The 21,031-nt window shown below is 55.8% G+C and overlaps 1 protein-coding gene across 2 annotated transcripts in view; it reads right to left on the bottom strand.

The window, feature by feature from the left end:
- Positions 1-18,910, bottom strand: part of EDAR (ectodysplasin A receptor) — a 75,873-nt gene extending 56,963 nt beyond the window's left edge. The window contains exon 1 of one of the 2 annotated variants that reach the window (XM_002709985.6): positions 18,550-18,910. The gene's annotated coding sequence lies outside the window, so the exon portion shown is untranslated. The remainder of the gene's footprint in view (positions 1-18,549) is intronic. The other variant, XM_089327401.1, reaches the window with a different exon arrangement.
- Between the last annotated feature and the right edge of the window lie 2,121 nt (positions 18,911-21,031).

Raw genomic sequence — 21,031 nt, 5'->3', positions numbered from 1 at the left:
ACATGCACAAGCAGGCCAAGTGGAGGGGTACACCCTGCTTCCCCCTCCCACCCCGTGACAATCAGCTGTGGGTTCATATTTCAGAGAGAAACACAGTAGAAGACTACCACTTCAGTTGCGGGTGTTTTCCCCCAGGGCGCAGCGTGGACGAGGGCTGCAGGCCAGGGAAAGAGAGGAGGAAGGAGGCCTGCCTGGCTCCAGGCTTCAGGGGGGTGACCGCAACTCCCCCGCCTTTTTATCCCTCTCCTCTCATCAGGCCTGAGAGCAACCAGCGACCTCCCGATTTTCCTTCCCCCAAAGCGGCTGCGCAAACTTGAAATCCGTGGCTGTCGGGGTCCAGGAGGCGATGAGGGTGATCCTTTAACTGCTTCTGTTTCGCTTCCTAAGTCCTGTCCCCGTTCCCTCAAAGCTCCCGCTAACACAACCCATCGGTAAACCAGACGGCGGATTTCTGTCTGTTTGGGCTTTCGCACGTGGCTATTTGTTGAAAGAGGAGTGAGACCCCACCGAGATAAACGTCTCTTCAGGGAACAACGTTACTGAGAGCACGGACTTCACGGATACAAAGGGTGGAAAACCCTGGGGATTAGGGAGTCTAAGACCCTGTCAGAGCCAGCTTTGCCGAGACACACGGTCCCGCCCAGCCGCAGCGAGGCGAGCAGCCAGAGCCCGGGGAAGGGAGCAGCGCGCATGCTCAGATGCTTCCCGGCTGGGAGGCCGGGCGCAGGACCCAGGGCGGGTGGTGCCGGGATGCGCCAGTGTGGCCACTCACAGGGGCTCTCCCCGTGTGCCAGGACTGCAAGTGGCCGGCACGGAGCCCAGGGCTGCACGTGGGCAACTTGTCCCATTTTCACAGCGATCACATACGCAGGCACCTCTGCCCTTGTCACTGGAGCGCACACCTGTTTCTCTCCAAAGCATGGTCCCTGTTGCAGGTGGCACCAGGGGCACCTGGAGCCTGGTGGGGGTGGGGGCATTGCAGGGTCTGGGCCCCGGCCAGTCCAGATCACTTTAACTAGATTCCCAGGTGTCTCAGCTCCACATTAAAACGTGAGATGAAATGGTTTACAGCTCAAGCCATGGCTTTTCTTCTTCTTCTTCTTCTTTTTTTTTTTAGATTATGCGTCCCTTATTAATTATACATGCAAATTCTGAAAGAACTTTCTGGACAATGCGGGCTATCTTTTAGTTCCTTCTATCCATGAGTTCCTGGAGTGTCCTCCCTTAGATGAAATAAGCAACATGCACTTATTGATGGCGTGAAACCCTTTCGGTGGCTGACAGCTCTGCAAGCCAGAGTTGTGCACTTGCATTGTTGATGGGGCCTTCTCCTCAGTGTCCCAACCACGAAGGGTTAACGTGAGCCACGAGGACCCCCGCGGCTTGCTGAGGGGGAGCAGAAGGCTCTGACAGGTACCCGCAGCAGTGCTTCCTACAAAGGCTACAGCGGGTAGTGAGCTGGCACCTCCCACACACCACTGTGCTCAGAACTCACCCCGTTTTATTCTGGGTTGCCTCCAGCTAATGCTTCGCCCTGATCCAAACCATTCAAGGCTTGGGGATGAGGCCACGTGGAGGGAAGCGAGCCTAGGACTTAGCTGCTTTGAATTTGTGACGCACTAGCTGGCCACGGTCCAGTTCCTGTGTGATTATGTGTTAGCTTGCAGATTTTGGTCTCGTAAAAAAAGACAGCCCCAGAGGTTATGACTTCATTGCTCTGCAGGACCTGAAGTGGTGTTATTACTCGAATGTTCTTTGACACACGCCTCTTGCCATCCAGGTCCTCGGGTGCCTCTGGAAGCCAGGTGGCCACCTTGCAGGCTCCCTCCCTTAAGGAGGTCTGTGTTGAAGACAGATGCCTGATGAAGGGGCCTGATGAAGAAGTAGCCTTTGAGTTTCTGGCTGTGTTCTCTCGTCAGGGATGGCCCCGGGCTCTGAGAACAAGCTGTCGGACGAGGCTGCCTGCAGGTGCGTGTGCCGCGCGGGGCACAAGGCCCAGGGGAGTGTGCCGGGGTCCTTTCTCTTAACGCCCGTCCCATGCTTTTCAGGTGTGCCCGTGGACACGGTCTTTCCAAGACCTCATTGAAAATCACCCGTTTTTTCTCTTGGCGTTGCTTCTGCTGCTGTCGGTGTGTAGGACCCAGGATGAGACGGCTAAAGACAGAAGGCTCTCCGGGGAGAAGAGCAGGTGACTCCACAAATCACCCTCCACTCAGGGGTTTACAGAGGTGGCCACCAAAGTCGCAGGGGTCCCGGCTTTGGGCGGCAGCGTGGTGTCAGCACAGAGCAGTTACAATGCAGTGCAGCGAGGCTGCGATGTGGGGTGGTCGGTGGTATTTCAGCTCTCAAGATTTCCTTTTTCTCTCAAACGGATTTTGGATGAGGGGTGGGAATTTTAGCTCGAGGCACTTAGAGAAGAGGTGTTTATGAAGTGCCCACTAAACGCACAGTGCTACGTCAGTGCTGAAAGACATACAAAGAAACGGAAGGACGAGTGCGCCTCGCTCCCTGGGCCTCAGCGTCTGGCCGGAGAGCCGGCAGCGCCTGCAGTGACGTGGGGATGGGGGCAGGAGGAGCAAAGAGCTCCAGGGACACCACCCCCAGGGAGCCAGGAAGGGGCCAAAGACTTTGATTGATTGCAGAAATAAACATGTCGTTTTGATCTCCATTTTCCCATGAATGTTTTGAGGTCCCCCATAAAAATACAGTGAAAGAAAAAGTAGGGGTTTGCTGGTGGGACCACTGAGGTGAGGCTCAGGTCAAGCTGAGCCAAATCTGGCTCTCTGGCCATTGCGGGGTCTCATCTGGGAGCCTGTGGCGGCGGGGAAGGCCAAGTGGCAGGTGCACCTGCTTCTGTAGAACCCCATTGCCCGAACCTCACTGCAGGATGACGAGCAACACCCGGGAGCTTCTTAGGGCAGGGAAACCTCAGGCCCCACCCAGACTGGCCGGGTCAGCGTCTGCCTTTCGCAGGGCCCCCGAGGCACCGCCAGGCGTTTGGATGAGGAACCATCTCAGGACCATGGTGCATTGGGTCGGAGTGGGGAAGGGCCAGGAGCTGGGAGTCCAACCATGAGTCTGGGGTGTGAGATGAGGGGTCCCTACTGCCACATCAGCCTGGGTGCCCTGAGGGGCTCCCCGGGAGCTAAGGGGGCACCTGAACAGGCTGTGAAAGCCAGGTTGGGCCCAGAGGGGGACGGTGGCCCACACACAGCACAGCCTGGGAGGTGTGCTTAGTTCTAAGGGAAAGAGAATAACCGGGGCAGGGGGCTGGGGTGGAAGCCTCCGGCTCCTTCCTGCTGGGGTGAGGAGGAGGGCCCTGCAGGGAGAACAGGGACACCGTAAGCAGCAAGAGGAGGAAAGCGGAGCAGTGGTCACTGGAGTGTTTCCCGGGAAGGAGTTCATGAGGAGAATCTCCATAAGCCTGGAATTTCACACCACGAAAACCAAGTTCAGAAACCACACTGCAATTTGTTAGTGGTGCTCACAGACGTAGACTCAGCGAACAATAACTGCTTCAGCTGGGGAACAGGCTACGAGACTGCGTGAATAGGAGTGACAGATCTGCTAATTCTTTGCTTTCCCTGTGGATATAAGCTCTGTTGGGCAGAACAGCCTGGCTTGCGAAAGACTGCCAAAGACCACACATGGTCTGGATTTCCCGCCGCCTCCCGCTGTGCTGACCAGAGGGAGGGGGAAAGCAATGGTGGGGGGGTGAGTACAGAGGTCCCCCCACTCTTGGACTCCCGCCCCAGGCCCTTGGGGGGCTGCTGATGCACCTGTACTTGCCAGCCCTTGCAACTGGATGTGGCCTGGCCTGGGCAGCAGGGCCCGTTGTATTTCTGTTCCTTTCTCCCAGCGCACAGAGCAGGCTCTTCCAAGTGCGGTCTTGGGTGCACTGCATCACGGGGAGTCTGTTAGTGTGGAATAGCAGGCTCCTCCCCAGCACAGGTACACCGCTTCACACAGTGACTCCTAACCCTGCCTGCCACTGGGGTGCCAGAGCCGTTTGTGAAGGCTGGGGTACCCGGGCTCAACCCTAAATCAATCACAGGGGTCCCTCTTCACCTGTAGTATGAAGACCCCCAATCTGATACCCCCAGTGCATGTCTGTAACCGCAGAGAGCACCACACCCTGTACATATTGTGTTTTTTCCCCAATTGTACATACTTGTGATAAAGCTTAATTTATAAACTAGGCACAGTAAAAGATGAATAGTAATACTAAAAGAATAACAATATACTGTAACAAATTCTGTGAATGTGCTCTCCCTGTCCCTCTCTCGAAATATCTCATTGCACTGGGTTTTCTTACCATTGCAAGCAACGGAAGCCACAGAAACCATGGACAAGGGGAGCCCACTGCAGCTGGAGTTCCCGGGGGTGCCCGGCCCCCGTGTTTCTTGAGCCTCTTGGGGCGTTCTGGAAGGGGCCGCCCACCAGGCGAGGATGGAGCTCGGGCCTAGTCAACAAGCACAGGGGACGAACGAACGATGAGGGGACGCTCAGGGATCCGATCCAATCTCATTTTACGGAAGGAGAAACGGGATCCAGGCGGGTGGAGTGATTTGCTCAGGGTCGCACAGGAGTTCAAGACAAGCTGGTGTCGAACATCGGGTGTGGAGGGTTAACACGCCCACAAGTCCTTTGACACTGGCTGCAGAAGGCATGCCTCATTCCTTTCCCCGTGAGTGTGTGTGGCTTGGTTCTTTCATTTTAATGTAACTAATTAATTAGCCTATACACTCGAGAGGAGGAGGAGAGGGAAGAGGAGGAGGAGGAGGAGAGAGAGAGAGAGGGAGAAATCCACCTACTGATTCACTTCCCAAATGCGCTGGGCTGGGCTAAATGCAGGAGCTGGGAACTCAGTGCAGATCTCCCATGTGGGTGGCAGGGATCCAATTACTGGAACCATCCCCTGCTGCCTCCCAGGATGCGCATTAACAGGAAGCTAGAATCAAGAGTGGAGCCAGGGCCGGCGCCGCGGCTCAATAGGCTAATCCTCCACCTAGCGGCACTGGCACACCGGGTTCTAGTCCCGGTCGGGGCGCCGGATTCTGTCCCGGTTGACCCTCTTCCAGGCCAGCTCTCTGCTGTGGTCAGGGAGTACAGTGGAGGATGGCCCAGCTCCTTGGGCCCTGCACCCTCATGGGAGACCAGGAGAAGCACCTGGCTCCTGCCTTCGGATCAGCGTGATGCGCCGGCCGAGGCGGCCATTGGAGTGTGAACCAACGGCAAAAGGAAGACCTTTCTCTCTGTCTCTCTCTCTCATTGTCCACTCTGCCTGTCAAAAAAAAAAAAAAAAAAAAAAAAAAAAAGAGTGGAGCCAGGACCTAAACTCAGCCACTCCAATGTGGGATACCAGCAGCTTAACCAGTATCTGAACCACTAGGCCAAATGCCTGTCCCTGTGACTGGCTTTTAGGGACTCACTGTAACCACTGGACAAGGAGCAGGAGAGAACGGATCACGACAGACCCTGTAACTCCTCCCCAGCTGTGGGACACTCAAGCTGGAAGGCAGCCTCACACAGCCAGGACTGGAGGGCTCCTGCCAGCAGCCTTGGGAGTGCCCTCTGTGGGTCCCTGTCACGCAGAGCCCCAGTTCCTGAGAGGCCGAGGGTTTAGGCAACACAATGACCGTGAAACCAGAAGCAGGCGCGGGCATGGTGTGGTGGCCCAGCCCAAGGCTGCAGTCACGCTGTGGTGTCCTGTCCTCTCCCTTGCCCTGCAGGCACCCACCCAGCCCTCTGGCTGGCTTCTGAGCCAACATTCCTGCCCCTACCTTCTCCAGCCTGCCAGGCTGTGGGAGTGCTAGGGCATGGCCGGGTCAGGTTGCGATGGTGGAAATGGCCTGGGACACAGGCCGCAGGCAGCCCCAGGTCTGGGGTGATGTCTACCTTGCCCTGCATGCCAACTGTTGGCAAAACCAGTGTCTGAACAGAGCCGGGGGAGTCTCCCTGCAACGCTGTTTGTCACTGTGCCAGGAACTGCACTGGACTGAGGTCTTGTCTGGCTGATCTGAAAAATGGCGACCCATCAACCAGCCCCTAGCTGATCTGTCACTCACCCAACCATGATCCAGGCCCAAGAAACAGACACTGCGACTCCGAGGGGGTGGGCCAGGACATGTCCCCTGCGGGAGTGTCCGCCTGTGTGCATCCCTCTCTAGCCACACCACCCTTCCACACCAAGGCTTCCTGCCTTTTTGTTTCCAGAGCTTTCTAAGCTGGGCATGCCCTGAACAAGGCAGCCCGTTTTCTGAGCTCCAAGTGTTCCCTACAAGGACGTCTCACCAGGCGTGCGTGATGCCACCTCCCTGGTTTCTGTGGGAGCTGAGCGGTCCCAGGGTGCAGCCATTAGCCCCCAAGCCCCAGGGGCCGGCACACACAGCCTCATTGCTGCATCCCAGGGCTTTCCAGTGCCTGGGGACTTCTGGGCCCAAATCCCGCAGAACCGCCCCTGCTGTGCTCAAGCACGGCCCCGTGAATTCTCGGTGCCTTCTGCCTCTGTCTGCCAAGGGGCGGGCTTCCTCTAGGGGCAGCACGAGGGATGCACTTTCCTGAGAGACCACAACATGCGGGTGCTGACCACTGCTTGTTCAGAGGACTTTATGACTCCCAAACCTGCAAATTATTTGCTGGGGCCATAAGCTTGTTTTCCGTCTCACGGTAAGAAAAATAGAGCATCAGACTTCTCACAGGCCCCTTAACATGGGGCCTCGGGGGCGCCTCGCTGGCCTTTGGTTCTATGTAATAACAACTTCTGGTGGCATTCAAGTTCAGGTTCACAGGACATTTTCAGTGCATGGCATCCGGTATCCACAAAGCAGGGAGCTGCCAAGGTCACTGCACAACGTCACAGAGGGCACTGCAACCTCACCAGCGTCCCGCCACTGGGAGAACACGGCCTCCCTGTCCACTCACTCTCCACTTAGGGACAACGGGGGAAATCAAGGTGCCACGTGTTGACTGTGTTCCACGTCAGGTGCCCGTGTGCCTTCTTCACAAGTGTTATTTTAATCTTTATAGCACCAAAGTAAAGAAGATTCCCATTTTACAGATAAAGCAATTGAGGCTTTGGGCCAGTGCTGTGGCGTAGTGAGTAAAGCTGCCACCTGCAGTGCCGGCATCCCATATGGGCGCCGGTTCAAGTCCTGGCTGCTCCACTTCCCATCCAGCTCTCTGCTATGGCCTGGGAAAGCAGGAGATGGTCCAAGTCCTTGGGCCCCTGCACCCGGGCAGGAGACCCGGAAGAAGCTCCTGGCTCCTGGCTTCGGATCAGCACAGCTCTGGCCATTGCGGTCAACTGGGGAGTGAACCAGTGGATGGAAGACCTCTCTCTCTCTCTTTCTCTCTCTCTCTCTCTGCCTCTCCTTCTCTCTCTATGTAGCTCTGACTTCCAAACAAATTTTAAAAATTAAAAAAGAAAGAAAGAAACAGAGACTCAGAGTGGGAGGAGGAGCCGGGAAGTGCAAGGCTGGAGTCCGACTCCTCCCACACGTGAGCCTCACCTGGCACGCCAGGCTACCTGTGGCCCGCACCCTGGGGCTCTGGAGGAGACGAAGGGTGCAGCAGCCACAGCCCACAGCCCTCTGACTACCCAGGCAGCCTCTGCGCACGCTCCGTTGTCAGGAACCTCGGCACTCTCCCGAGCGGCCTGGGCGAGTGCAGTGAGGATCCTGACTGTGGGTGATGGCGAATGATGGTGCAGCACCCGAGGAGCTGCTGGCAGGGGAGCGAGTGCTTCCGCACGCAGGGATGGCAGCTGGGCCCTCCAGCCCCTGGCTGGGATCCTCTCAGTGTCCCCTTGTCTGCGGTGACCTTCCGAGGTTTGAGGAGCACTAGCCAGGCGTTTGGCAGGCTTTGCTGATGTTTTCTTCTGGCCCAGCAGGGTATGGTGCGGTCAGGGCAAGGGTGCACACCGGCAACGAGACTCACCCCCGCTGCTGACGGAAACACCTGGCCGAGGAGGTGTCTGTGGGTCTCCCCCTGCCTTCCCATAATGCACTCTTTGGGGTCTCCAGGTGATGCTCCACCTCTGAGGGGGTGAGCAGCCACACACGTGACTTGGGATTCTCAGGGAGACCTGCCTCTTCTCCACCTGTTATTCATTCATTCAAGCATGTATTTATATCACATGGGCATCTGGGTTATAAGCTGCTACTATATGATTTATTTAAATTTTTATTTATTTGAAAGGCGCATGCACACACACGCACACACAGAGAAAGAGAGAGAGAGAGAGAGAGAAACTCCCATCCATTGGTCACTCCCCAAAAGCCCAGCCATGGTGGGCTGGGCTAAAGGCAGGAGCTGGGAACTCAATCCTGAGTCTCCCCCATGGGTGGCAGGTGGCAGGGACCCAACAACTCAAGCCATTGTCACCGCCTCCCACGGTGCACATTAGCAGAAGCTGGAATAGGGAGTGGAGTTGGGACTCGAACTCAGGCACTCAGAATTGATGTGCAATGTGTCTGCCTGATGTCGTCGCTCAAACGGCTCCAGCTTGGGTGGCTGGGAGTTCTTTCCCTTGGTTTCTGTGTCCCCTTTGACTTACCCCATGTTTCTGCTCCCTCCCTCAAGAACCCTGCCTTTCTGAGGGCATTCTGCACCTAGGGAAGTGACCCCAGGTCTGGCGTAGGACTTGGCACATCTGACATCCTTCACCCCCAAACCTGTGTCCTGCCCGAGAGACTTCTCCTTGGAAGTCTCTTGTTCTGGCTGCTGACCCAGCCAGGAGACGTCCGAGGCCTCCAGAGCTGGCAATGGGCACGCGCTTCTGTGAGTTTGCAGGGCCAGTGGGCTTTTCTCAGAGACACTGACACTGGAAGGTGGCCAGGGCTAGAGGAGCCCAAGGGCCCAGGGCAGGGCTGTAGGGGTTATCTCTCTGCTCTGCATGTATAGGACACCAAGAACAACCACAGGTGTCTTTTTAGACACCACTGGGGAAGCAATGTGGTGCAGTGGGTTAAAGTCACCGCCGGTGATGCCAGCATCCCAAATGAGCATCAGTTTTGAGTCCTGGCTCCACTTCCCATCTAGCTCCCTGCTAGTGCTCCTAGGAGAGCAGAACATTGGCCCAAGTACTTGGGTTCCTGCAACCTATGTGGGGAACCTGGGTGGAGTTCTTGGTTTCTGGTTTGAGCCTGGCCCAGCCCTGGCTGTTGTGGTCATTTGAGGAGTGACCAGTGGATGCAGGAGCTTGCTCTCTCTCTCTTTCCCTCCCTTTCAAATAAATAAATCTTTTTTTTTAAAAACCAACCCCTCATCTTCAACACCCAGAAGGATCTAGAAGGGTGTCAGAGAAGCGTTTGAAGGGAAAGTTCACTTCCAGGTTCTGAACTCTGGTTCCATGGACCCCTGCAGGTCCCAGTCATCCCCGTCTCACTAGGTGGCCAGGGCTCCCTTTAGAAATTCACAGAGATTAAACTTGCAGATTCTGGGTACCTTCGTTTATCTGCCTGTCTGTCATACTTTCAGCGTCTCACAATGTCCTTAACAGGGCGCTCCGGGCCCCTGAGACGCACAGGGACATGCGAGGACTGCTCACGTGTGCTGGGCACAGGCTCTTCCGCTGGCTGGTGGGTGGCATGGGTCTCCTGGGCTGAAGGTTAACTGGATCTGAAGTTTAACTGTTCCAGCGGTAAACTGTTAGCGCCTGAGATGCAGGAAGTCCGGTCACAGGAAATGGGTTCTGAAGTGCCCGTCACCCCAGCGCCCAAGGCGGGAGTGCTCCAGTGTGGGTCTGTGATGTAAGCAGAGGACTTCCACGGATTCGTGAGCACAGCCCAGATCTGGTTAAATTCCCCCGCAGGAGAATCACCCACACCAGAGCCAGGGAAGCAGACCATGTGAAGGCGAGTGAACATTTCCGGAGGAAGTCTTAACCCACCGGGTGGGTCCCAGCAGGGGACCGGGTTCTCCCGGTGAGGGCCTGGGGGCTGCTCAGTGGGTGCACAGTGGCACCTCCAGGGCTCAGGGGTCCACTCGGTGGGCAGAACGCCACCTCCAGTAAGTCCAGCGTTGCAGCGGAGCCGTGCGGCCCAGGACAGGGTGGCTGCTCTTCCCTCCCTGCCGGCAGCACTGCGGCGGCCCAGAGGTTCAGCCGGAGCCTCTGAACAGCCCTTTCTGCTCCTGGTTAAAGGCAGATCTGCGGCTTAGACCCCAGAAGTGCAAGGGCAAAGGGGTCACTCAGCTGGAGAAGTTTACACCAGATTTGCCTCTTCCTTTGGACCAATCCGGGACCTCTCCATCACCTTCATGGGCAGGGCAGAGCCAGGCAGCTGCCACCTATCACCCCAGCCTGGTCAAAATGCCTCCAAAACTACAGGCACCACACACATAGACATACCTGCAGACACACATACAGATACACAACCATGTATCACACACAGATACACACACAGACTCAGAGACACACATGTAGACACACAGACACATGCAGACACAGCAGACACAGAGACACGTGCACCACACACAGATGCACACATGCAGACACTTGCACACAGATACACACATATGTATCACACAGAGATACACACAGAGACATACATGCAGACACATACAGACACACACAGGCACAGAGACACATGCACCACACATACAGAGACACACAGATCACACATGCAGACACACGCACACAGACATACACACATGTATCACGGATACATAGACACAGAGACACACAGATGCACATATGCAGGCACCTGCACAGGTACACACACATCACACACATACACACAAACTCAGAGACACACATGCAGACACAGAGACACACACATGCACCACACATGCAGACACAGAGACACACACATGCACCACACATGCAGACACATGCACACAGATACACACACATGTATCACGGATACATAGACACAGAGACACACAGATGCACATATGCAGGCACGTGCATAGATACACACACATCACACACATACACACAGACTCAGAGATACACATGCAGACACACAGACACAGAGACACACACATGCACCACACATGCAGACACATGCAGATACATACACATTTATCATACACACAGATATACAGACTCAGAGACACATACAGACACACAGACACATGCAGACACACACAGATACAACACAACCAGATACACACACAGACACATGCACATATACACAGAGATACATACATGCACAGAAATGCACAGATACACACAGACACATGCACATAGATACACACATACACACAGATATACATGCACAGAGACACAGACACAGATACACACAGACACACAGATACACACAGACACACAGATGCACATGCCTAGAGACACAGACACACACAGACACATGCTGGCACATACACAGATACACATGTAGACACACAGCTACAGATACATATGCAGATGCACACAGATACGCACACATACATGCACCACACACATGCAGACACATGCACACAGATTACACACAGAGACATACATATGCAGACACATGCACACACCCAGACATTCACAGACCCCATGAGGGTGGGGCTGTCAGAGGCGGTGGGGCTGAGGGCAGGGCAGCTGCAGAGGCATGGGGTAGAGTAGAAGTCCTCTCCTCACCTGCAGTGTGTGTGTGGGCGGGGGGGGGGAGCTGGGCAGTGCATCCCACACGATAAGGCAGGAGCCTTCAAGTGTGGTCGGCTGGCTTTGCCCTCAGCTCTGGAGCTGGCTCCTGGAGCAGTTTCTCCTCCTTGACCATCAGATATGACGAGCTTCCAGGGTGCACACAACACAGGGAAGGTTGGGGCTTGCTCTGTGCCCAGTGCCCCGCCAGAGGGGACACGGCACTTCGGCAGAATCGCAGTGCAGAGCGGTGGGGTCAGTGCTGTCCGGTTCGGCCACCTCTTGCATGACCAGCCTTTCTGGGCATGAACAGATGGCTCTATCCTGTGCCTTTCTGTGCTCTGACCCCCAGGAACACGGTTGGCTCTTCTTTTCCTTGAGGAATTCTTACAAAGCCTTGAGCAAGATTTGGAGTCCACTCCTACAGCAAATGCAGTGCTGGCCTCTGACTTAACCCAAAGTCCTCCAGGGGTGGGGGTCCCGGAGGGCTGCTTTCCCCCTGCAGGCCATCAGGGCAAATGACCTGCTGTCCAGCCCACGCTCCAGCCCAGGACCCGCGCCCCCTGACTTCTACCCGGGAGCTGCGGGACCCTCAGACCCTGGCACTGAGGCCTGCTTCTCCTGTCTGTAACTGATGAAGCTGGAGGGGCACACCCGCCTTGGAGACCTGGACACTGCCTTTGCCGTGTCTCGATTCTGTTCATTCCGTAAACACAAGGAGGAGCTGAGCACTCTACCGCTCCTAGCTTTGCAATCTTCACAAATTAAACATTTACCTTCAAAAGCAACAAGGGTGATAATGATCGGGGCGCTACTCCTGGCTGCGCCCCTCACACAGGCCGGCTGCAGCAGGCGGCGGAGGGCTGTGTGTGGTCTGTTTGGATACTGACTTTTGTGTGCAAACCCCAAGCTGGAAACTGGCAGGGATCAGGGCTGGGGGGGGCGGGTGTATGTCCCGACTCCCTGAGGTGGCCTCCTCCGTGCAGAAAACGAAGAGCAAAACTGCTCAATGAGGCCCGAGGGGGCCAGGCAGGGGGTCCCCAGTAGTGGGACTGGCCCCTTCCAGAGGCCACCTGACCGGCCAGGCCCCTGGGCACTGCTTGCGCTATGCTTGCACTAAGCTTAGGATGGGTTTCTTCCACCAAATCTGAGAACGAGCTAAAACTCAACAGGAGTTCTGCTGAACGCCAATGACCCTGGGAATTCCCCATCTGCAGAACGGCACGTGCTACAGACCTGCCGGTCAGCTTGTGCTGCACAGCGGGCCCAGGCTGGCTCGCCTCTCCCTGCACTGCTTTCCCAGGCACACCAGCAGGGGGCTGGATGGGAAGTGGAGCAGCCAGGCCTTGAACCTGCACCCATACGGGATGCCAGCATCCTAGGCGGAGGTGTTGCTTGCTGCACCACAATGCAGGCCCCGGGATGGAGGTTTTTCTGGGTCAGAGGTAGTATTTGTTATGCAAGCACAAAGAGCCACAATCAAAACAGTTAACCCGAACACCACATCTGCTGGGTAAATACAGTCAGCTGACCCCACAGGCGTTTGCAGTCCATCCGAGCGTCCCCCGTGGACTGCGACCTCCCTGCACAGTGACAGAACAGGCGCAGGTGTGACACCAATGCGGCTGCCCTTGCTGCCCCTTACCCAGGACCCATTCATGCACACTCACTGCCCTGCACTGCCCAGGACAGGTGGCTTCCTCTAGGCCCACTGCTGTCTAATCGGCTTCCATGGTCCTACTACCAGGAAGGAGATCAACCTTGCAGGTGCTGGCTTGGCACTGACAGGCAGAGCGGCCAGGCGCTCCCTCCCTCCGTGGGGGCCCACGTGCGGTCAGCAGGAACAGCTGGGCCTCACCGCACCCGGGGCAGCCTGCTGGATCTCTTCCACTCAGCCCCTCCTTGCCCAGTGCCAGAAGGGGCAGAGTGGAGCCTTCATCCCTCCCAGTGAAAAGCAGGGAGCCAGTGGGGCTGGCCAGTGGCTCTGGGCGGCTGGGGGAGGCTGTGTAGGACCACGAGGGGTAGCGGTGGCGCCTGTCTCTGCAAGAATCCCAGTCATTTTGGTAAGGAGTCTGGAGAATCCAGTTTGCGATTTTGAAATTCAAGATGGGGTCTTTACAGTGTTTCTTGGAAGGCTCCCCTCCGCCCCCGAGCCTGTGTTAATCGCCAAGGGTGGGAGTTCTTCTTCTTCTGCCCTGTGGACCAGCAGACCCTGCCGGCTCGGAAGAGGCCGCCTGGAGCCCCAGCTCATCCAAATCTGAGTCTCAAAATACGGCAACTGGCATGCCACCGTGTGGCAGGCAGGACGTGGGCGTGAGCAGCCCCAGACCCACCAGTCCTGGCTGAACTTCAGCCCTAAGCTCGTGCATCGTTTCATTCCCCTCCCCACACCCAGGGTGAAGGCCCAGCCTCCTCTGGGGCTCCAGCCTGGCCTGCTGTGGGTCTGGGTTGCTCCCTGTCCCCCTCTTCCTTTCCTGCTGCTGCAGGGACATCTCAAGTCCGCCCCACCCCAGGGCCTTTGCTCCTGCAGGTCCCTTAGGTTCACTTCCTCACAGCCTCGAGGTCTTTGCTCCAGCACCGTTTCCCCAAAGGTGCCCACTCTCGGCAGGTGGCTCTCTCACCTGCTCCACTGTTTCCCGGTGGTACTGGTTTACCCGAGGTTACGTGTGTTCCTGCACGGTGGACTCGAAGCCCCGTGTGTGCATTTTCCCCCTCATCCCCACATCCTGCTCCCGTGCCTGGCACCCAGCAGGTGCTCAGAAGTGACTTGCTGAGCGAAGGTGTGTGCACTGAAACAGCTGGAAACCCTCCCCCGCTGTGCTGTGCGTGCAGGCTGAGAGCTGAGGCACTGGAGATGGGGCGACAGGGAGACTGTGAGAGGAGAGATTTGCTAGTGGTCTGATAGTTGTCAAAACAGTAACCTCTCATTTTCCATTCACAATCTAGTTTTGTGCGTCTTTCTTCTAGCCTAAGAAAAGTGCTTTATGAGAGGATTAAAGCGCTGTTGGCAGCATTCTCCCTGTTCTTTTGGGAGACTACGATCTTATTTCAGTGCTGGGGCTCACCTGCTCGCTGCCTGTACCCGGTCAGTCCGTGGTAGCAGCTGGCAGCATTGGCTGTGAGGGCTCTGGAAACAACACGGACAACCTGGCTCGATGCCCCCTGGGCTACTGGGAACGATGACGCGACTGCGTGTCACTGCTCTGATGGCCACTTTTGTCGAGACTCACGAGTGGAGGCGCTTTCTGTTGTGGCGGGAGTGGGGGACAGTCTGGCACCCTGGCTTGTGACGGGAGCTGAGATGGCATGAGCTTCCTGGGGGCACGGCTGGGGCACCTTCCTGCGTGAGGCTCATTCCCACCCGCCCGCCTTCCACGGTCATCTGCTTTGAGGGGAATGGGAACAAAGGCTGCTAAGACAGTCACGGCCTAAGTCTGTGTGGGTAACTGTGGGCGGAGCCTAGTGAGGCCGGGGGCCTCAGCACAGAGGACAGCGCCACCAGGCCACGCCCAGTCCACCCTGGCAATCTCTGCACACTAACAGGTGTTTCTGCCCCTAGCTCTGGCAACGGGAACTTGTTTGCGTGTTGATTTAGAGTACTTTTTACTCTTCTATTGGAGAAAGAGAGAGAGAGATAGAGCGCACAAGAGAGAGCAAGCTCTCATTTGCTGGTTCACTCCCCAAGTACCCTTATCAGCCAGGACTGGGGTGGGTTAAAGCCAGGAGCATGGAACACTCCTAAATGGGGGCAGGGGCCCAGTTACTTGAGCCATCACCTGCCGTCTGCCAGGGTCTGCACTGGCAGACAGCAAGAGCCAGGTATTGGGCCCAGGCACTGCGATATGGGATGCAGACCTCTTCACTGGTAGGCCCAACGCCTGTCCTGGACCTGGGGTGCCTCGTACCCGCTGTGTGACCGCAGCAATGGGTCATCCTTCTCAGATCTGAGGGTCTCATTCATTCACTCATTCGTCAGACATATTTTCAAGGGTGGCCCGTGATATGCAGGGGGATGCAGGGTCTGAGGACATGTTGGATTGCAAGATCACCCTGCCCAGATGGAAGACAAATCCTTTCCCTTAGCTGTGAATGCACACAGTTCGTCACCCTTGAGTAATGCTTTGTGGCTCTCTAAAGACGGCAATGACAAATTGAACATAGCAAGTCTCGTTGTTTGTACAAACAGGAGCCAAGAGGTTGTTGGGGTGCCTGAACCGCAAGAGCCATTCTGGAAATTTCTCTCCGTTACTAGACTATGGTTAGGCTAAACCATCTGAAGTTACCTATATTTGCAAGTTTTCCCTATACAAAAACTGCAAGCATTTTAAATACGTCCTCTGTTGCCAAACCTTTACCAGGATGGCTCAGAAAGCACAAAACTCAGACTGTGTCCTCGGAGCCCTCCACTCTGATGAGAACAGCAGGCGAGGAAGGCCTGGGGCTGACACCACCCAGGGAGACCGCTCTCTTCCACGCTCCTTGTCACCTGGGGGGCTGTCATGGCGCTGTCTCCTCACAGGGGCAAACACATCACTGAGGCTGGGGACACAGGTGTTGGTCCCAGCACCTCCAAGTGGATGGGCAGCAGTTTATCTTTCTTGGCTCTATTTTTTTTGGGGGGGGGGAATAGTCATATTGGGGATTAAAGAAAAGTTGCTGCCTTGGATACGTGAATTCAAGAGTAGCATGGCGTGCTCCGATGGAGGCCAACAGGAGAGGCACCCCCAGAGCTGGGGCTGTCTGGAGCTTTTGTTTCCTAATTGATCTAATGTGCTAAGTGAGTTTAATGCAAGTTAATTAATCATGCTATTGGTGGGTGGAATTACCTAGGCAGAGCCTCGAACAGCATCAAAGGAAGGAGCGGGCAGGTGCTGTCTGGGATAATTGAGGAAGCAAGGGCCTGGAGTAAGGCACCCGTGGGATGTGCAGGCAGGCGGCGGGCAGGCCGGGAGGAGGCGAGGCGAGCCGAGCCACTTAAGCAGCGAGGCTGACTGCCAACACGCCATCCTGTTACAGCGCCTGTGTTTGAAATTCAGATTTGCTGGAGTCTTTGAAGCTGGGTCCCTGGGCACTTCCTTGAGCACGAATCTCATTCTTTGGAAACCACAAAACTCCCTCACCTGGACCCAGGGAGGAGACGCAAGTTCTCTGGGACCCGAGAGCTTTTGAGTAGAAGACACTCCTGCGTTACAAGAGTCAACTTGGTTTGCATCCTGAGAAACGGGAATGGGGCCTAGGTCTGTCTTAAGCCTGCACCCCCAACACATATCCACTCCCCATGCCCACCCCCACACAGGGGATGTGCTAGGCACAGGGACACACAGTGACTGATGCCTGAGAAACAAGAGAGCCCCTTGCCCCCCTGCTTTGCAGATATAGATGCGCCTTCACTGACGATGGGGTGATTTCCCGCCGTTAAGTTGAAAATCAACTTAAAAAAATCACATATCCTAGCACGGCAGCTCAGCGCGCTCAGAGCGTCACTTGTTTCCCTGGTGACCGCAGCCGCTGCCACCGCCCAGCATCCCCAGAGAAGAGGGGACCACAAAGCACTAGCCCGGCAAAACGCCACACTCAGCGTGCCACGTGCAGTTTCTACCGATCGCACGTTGTTTTTGTACTTGCATAGAGGCAGCCATCAGACACCAGGGCCATCTACATGTATCTTCAACAACACAAACCTCTCCTCTACAACACTGAAAACCAGAGAGCGGACAGACAGCAAAAGCCCAACCTTCCAGAGAGATTCTGTGTACTTCTCCCCAGAGACAGCCCAGCTCGGCGCCCATGGGGAGGGAGGGGCACAGCAGAGACTGCCAGTCTTGCCCAGCAGTGGGGTGCCCACGGGGCGGTGTGCGGGATGGAGGCTCGTGCCCCAGCCCTGCTGGGCCACCTTCTTTTTTGATGGACCCTGTTGAAACGTATTCTCAAGGCTTCAAGCGCGGTGACTTAGGAACCCAGAGCAGCAAGCCGGACGGGAGAGAGGCGGTGTCTCTCTCAGAGCTTTGAAGTGACTCCCTTTCCCCTTTAGCCCACCAGGACTTTTGCCTCTAGGACAGCCGGAACGAGCTGCAGTTGCACCGTTGGTTGGAAAGTGTCTCAGACGCTACCGGGTGGCCTCCAGCTGGCCAGCTGGGGAGGAGGGGCTGGCCCTCTCTGCGGCTTGTCTTGGCTGCCCACGTGCGTGCGTCCTACTCTTGTGCCAGAGCGCCCTTGTGCCCTGCTAATGCGTCCTGCTCTCCACGTGCACCGAGCTGCCTCTCTCTTGCTGCGGCACAGCACGGCAGGCAGCAGGTCAGAACCTCAGCTCTGTTTTCCCTGCCCTCAGCCGGGTGCTAGGCAATCAGAGCCGGCTCTTGTGTCTGAGCCTGGGTCAGGGTTAGGGTTAGGGTTAGGAATTGCTCTAGGGTCAGGCGTGGAGCGGGGCCTCTAGGCTGGAAATGAAAACCGCAGCCCGTACGCACTCCCGACTGCGCGCCTCTCCCCAACACAAAGCCGTGGCTTCTGCTCTCAGACTCGCTTGAACCCCCACCTGGAAGTCTCGGGGCACGGAGGGCACTAGGGGAGGCAGGTACTGAGTCTGGCTAAAATCCCAGCTACTACTTGCCTCCCCTAGCCAACCAGGCTCAGGGACAAGCTCCAAAAAACACACTTCCCTGCTCCCTGGAGGCGGCCCCTGTTTCAACAGCCCAGGTCCCGAAGCCTGCAAAGCACACATGGAGTCTGGCTCACTACTCCAGTGTGCAACCAACAGCAAAGTGGGGTTTCTTCTGTTTTCCCCGAAAACAAAGGAACAATCTCAGGTCTCAGAACTGGTAGTGCAGACCTACAGTAATTGGGGAAGCTTGTTCCAACGCAACTCAAAAATGACATGCATCTCAAAAATGCACTAAAGCTCTTTCTTCCCCGGCCTGTGACACCTCGGTCTCTGCCACAGCGCGAGTTAAGAGAATCAAAAGGAAAGGACCAAGGCTTACCTGGCTCCCGCGCGAAAGCAGCTTCTGGTCTCCAAGGGAGGTGGGTTCGCGGTGGGGCGGCCAGGTGCACCGGCGGCCACTGGCAGCGCTCTCAGAAGCCGGCGCGCACGTCCTCGAGAGCGGCAGGGGTCCTGAGGACCGGGCACACCCCTCTGCAGTCAGCACCAGTAGCTTTCTGTTTCGAAGGGCTCCCAGGAACTTTGCTGCACTCCTCTGGAGTTTACCGACTTGGTCCTTGCTGGGGGCTTTCCTCGCTGCAGACTCACCTGCACCACCTAGAGGCCGCTTCCGGCACTGCGGACGCGGGAGCCCGGGCACCACTGCCCGCAGCCGCGCTTGTCGACACCTCGCTCTTGTCGACTTCCTTCCACGAACGTCTGGAATGTGTGAAAGTCGTTGATACTTTTTGAAGGGCAGCGGTCTTGCTTCTCTCTGAACAACCAGACCCTTTGGGCACCTGAGAGCTGAAAAAGCTAAATTGCATTAAAATGTCATTAATCAAAACTTGTTAGCTAAAGAATCCCTCCCCCCTCCCCCCCAACACACAACTGAGATGGCTCCAGGTACAGGCACAGGTGCACTGATTCGGCTCGGAACATGTTTGTGCACATTTCCACCCAGTCCCCTGCACGTCACCCGCAGGCTGAGTCGCCAGCCCTGCCTTTCCTCCTGCAGCCCCCGGCACACACCACTGCCACTCAGCCTGGGTACCCCCAGGGAACTGCAGGTAGCATACACACCCCATGTAACTCCAGATAAGTCCTCACATCCCATATAGCCACAGAGGGCTACATATACCCCACACTACCAGACAGTCAGGAAGCTGCTGGAAACACAGACATCGTGACAGCACTTACATTTTGGTAGTGGCTAACTCCTTCTCAGATATTAAATGATGGCCGGCTCCGCGGCTCACTAGGCTAATCCTCCGCCTTGCGGTGCTGTCACACAGGGTTCTAGTCCCAGTCGGGACGCTGGATTCAGTCCCGGTTGCCCCTCTTCCAGGCCAGCTCTCTGCTGTGGCCAGGGAGTGCAGTGGAGGATGGCCCAAGTCCTTGGGCCCTGCACCCCATGGGAGACCAGGAGAAGCACCTGGCTCCTGCCTTCGGATCAGCGTGGTGCGCTGGCCACGGCGGCCATTGGAGGGTGAACCAACGGCAAAGGAAGACCTTTCTCTCTGTCTCTCTCTCTCACTGTCCACTCTGCCTGTCAAAAAAAAAAAAAAAGTATTAAATGATTAGGGAAAGAGCCTGGTCCTAGAAGAATGTAATTCTGCTATTTCTCTCCCTCAATCCCACCACACAGGTATGGGAGCTGAACAGCTCCCCGAGGGCACCTTTCCATGTTCTCCTGGTCCATGTTGTCTCTGGGGACACATGAAGCAAGCAAGCGCTTGGGAGAAGAACAGAGGCAACGGTGAGTGGGTCTGGAGGAAGATCCAGGACACAGGGGCTGAATCTGCCTGCAGAGAGAAGCAGCCCCATCTTCACCAGTGTGGACAGCTAATCCAGGTGACATGGATTCCCCGGTGAGAGCTTCAACTTGAGTTCCCAAGGTTGGCTCTCTGCACTGCACATGCTGTGCCCAAGCTGGGGGTGTGTCATAATGACCGCCACCAACGTGATTCACCTAGGACCCTGGAAAAATGAACAGGCAGCACTCTGGGCTCATCTTCCTGTTGCATATACTACTTCTTCTTCTTCTTCTTCTTCTTCTTCTTCTTCTTCTTCTTCTTCTTCTTCTTTTTTTACAGGCAGAGTGGATGTGAGAGAGAGACAGAGAGAAAGGTCTTCCTTTGCTGTTGGTTCACCCTCCAATGGCCGCCGCTGCCGGCGCTGCGCCTATCCGAAGGCAGGAGCCAGGTGCTTCTCTTGGTCTCCCATGGGGTGTAGGGCCCAAGCACTTGGGCCATCCTCCACTGCACTCCCAGGCCACAGCAGAGAGCTGGCCTGGAAGAGGGGCAACCGGGACAGAATCCGGCGCCCCTACCAGGACTAGAATCCAGTGTGCCGGCGCCACTAGGCGGAGGATTAGCTTAGTGAGCCATGTGGCCTTGCATATACTTCTGACTTATGTTTGAGGATGGAGATGATTCTGGATTTCTTTTTGTACTGGAAATTAAATGATGATTTTTAAATTGATTGTTGGCATTGCCAAAAGATTAGAGGAAAAGATAGGACAGGTATTAGACTTGTTTATGTGCTCCCTTTGACTCTTAGTCCTTTCATTATGATCAATTGTGAACTGAAATTGATCACTTGGAGTAGTGAGATGGCATTGGTACATGCCACCTTGATGGGATTGAATTGGAATCCCCTGGTATGTTTCTAACTCTACCATTTGGGGCAAGTCAGCTTGAGCATGTCCCAAATTATACATCTCTTCCTTCTCTTATTCCCACTCTTATGTTTAACAGGGATCACATTTCAGTTAATTTTCAACACTTAAGAATAACTGTGTATTAATTACAGAATTAAACCAG

This window comes from Oryctolagus cuniculus, chromosome 2 (assembly GCF_051225735.1).
Source record: "Oryctolagus cuniculus isolate XC-2025 breed Fujian yellow rabbit chromosome 2, ASM5122573v1, whole genome shotgun sequence".
Taxonomy (NCBI): Eukaryota; Metazoa; Chordata; class Mammalia; order Lagomorpha; family Leporidae; genus Oryctolagus; species Oryctolagus cuniculus.
Note: the sequence above shows the minus strand (reverse complement) of the source record. Positions and strands in the feature narration are given on the sequence as shown.